Source organism: Limulus polyphemus, unplaced genomic scaffold, assembly GCF_000517525.1.
Source record: "Limulus polyphemus unplaced genomic scaffold, Limulus_polyphemus-2.1.2 Scaffold579, whole genome shotgun sequence".
NCBI classification, from domain to species: Eukaryota; Metazoa; Arthropoda; class Merostomata; order Xiphosura; family Limulidae; genus Limulus; species Limulus polyphemus.
Window position 1 is genome coordinate 75,484 of NW_013666189.1, and position 2,547 is coordinate 78,030.

A 2,547-nucleotide genomic window follows, 5' to 3' on the forward strand; every position below is an offset into this window, starting at 1 on the left:
CGAACCCGCGACCCGAAGATATAGATTGCTTTACTGAAACTGAAAACACAACATTATGAAATTAGATTAAATTATTAATTTTAAAACTCTGATTATTACTATAAAGTTAATGTCACGTTGAACTACATCATACAAACCCGTTGTCTGGTGCCACTTCCGTTGTCATGGTGACATAAACTTCTGCCTGTCATGGCGTCCTAGCAACACGCCCACTAGTTCGTAGAATTCATCACCCTCATGTGTATATATCACGTAATAGTTATGTAACTCCCAGATGCTGGCATCCATTGTCTATTATGTAAGAGTTGCATAATCTCAGGTGGTGGAATATTATGTGTATCGTTCAGGCGGCTTCTTTGATCTCCACTCACTTGGTGACTTCCCTCTGAGGCTGTAATGATATCATATTATGTTTTTTTTGAGAGCGAAACCGGTCAGTTTTACGCTGTTGGGAAGAAGTTATGTGAGCGTCAAGATCTGTTTTATAATAGTCGAAGAAAAATCACTTGATTTATAACTAAAGGCCCTTTTATGATTATGACTGTCAACAGTTTTTTTTTGTTTTTGTTTCTTGTTATGCTCATTTGTGAAAACTATGTTTCATGCTTTAAATGATATAGTGTATACAAAGTGATTTCTGGTTTGTCTGTCAACTTTGTAGAAACAAACGCATTTAGCCTTACTTTAGCCTTACTCGAACAAAAGGTCAAAGCTGTCTAATCTTGCCTCAAACTGGTATGTTTCAGTAATATGTCGAAATAGCCCACACCGTTTGCGACACTGGTCATTAATTATCTAGAATTCGTTCAAGGGCAAAAACATAGCTGAAAAAATGGTAAGACTATTACTTACGTAGAGTGCTATATAATCATATATAATATAGTTTTCTACTAATGAATAGACATAGCTATTTACATGGATCCTTTAAGCTTTAGCAATCAACTTAAAGCTAAACCTGATATTTAATCAATGGTCCATTTCGGGATGATAACTGTAAAAGTGTGTAAGGTAAATTATTCTATATAATAGTTGCCTTGTTCAAATAATGAATAATATGTATGATAAAAATGACATATGTAACAGTGTTATAATAGTTGTCTCTTTGAAATAAGGGTTTTGCCTGTAAAAGCGAAATAAAACTATAGAAACACTATCCTTAGCACTATTATACGCCTAAAGTAACACTATCTTTAGTTAGACCTTGTGATAATATCATCGACCACCTATGGAAGCACTGTCAGTCTTTGTAAACCATATGTAATTGAAAACTATAAGATAGCATGTGTGAAATGAAATAGATTGCCAAGAACAATAAAATTCATAGATATATGGGTAGAGGAATAATATATTTAAACCATAAAGCAGACAAGTGAAACTGTAACCCTGTATTTTAAATTACTGCATGATATTTAGATAACCGTCCTTTTTAGGACGATAATTGTAAAAAGTATCTTATGCAAATCAATTGTAATACGTTAAATGTTTACTAAAGCATAAAAACATAATTGGCTGACTCGTTCAATATTTATAAATCAAAACTTTTCAGCAGTAAGTTAAACGCATTAGTGACTTATTCACTTATAGCAACACGTGTAACATATCAATGAAAGGTATAAACATAAGATGAAATGACTTGAAACCTGTGTGCAATCCTACATGACTATCCCCTTATAGAAACAACATCCGCCTATAGATCCTTAGTAGCACCATCCGCCTTTGTAAAACACAGGGAATAAAGTTAAATATGTATATATATATATATATATATTAAAACTATATACCCAAGATGAAAAGAAAAAAAAGAAAACAATAAACCTAGTAAGACCATCCGCCTTTTGAACCTTAGTCATCCTGACCGCTTAGTAAGACCATCCACCTTTGTAACACATATGTAAGGGAAAACAATAAAGTTCATAACATTAAAATAGCAGATTGTTTTACTTATATAAGTACGATACATGTGATAGTAACACTATCCAGCTATAAAAACATCAAAAAGAAATTCATGTAAGTTAAATATTGAAGTGAAAACCTTAGAACTAACAAATTAGTGAAGTTTTATAAATATGGTGATGGATAATTGTAAAACGTATCCTTGGCATAAAATACTAATGATTAATCCATGCTCCTACGAACGATGTTAACATTGCCCGTAGTAGCATCATCCGCCTATAGAACCTTAGTTATGTTATCTTCTGTGTTTGATGTAACATTTAAAGAGAAGGACTTATTTAAACACATGTATATGTTACTATCACCGTCCATTTCGTATATTGTATAATATGTTTTAAAGTCATTTTTTTAATCAAAAATGGTTACTGTCATTCAGTTTTGTTTGTGTTCTAAAATGTAGCGGGACTTATATAACTGTAAACGTACAAGATAAGATTATACTTGAATTGAAGCCATCCGTTTTGAAACACGAGCTTTACATTTATATACCTGTACATCTAAACTTATTAAATAGTGAGCATGTGTACAAGTAGAACAACTGTTATATAAGAATCTATACCATTATTCTGATTGTTTGCATGCACGACCGTTATT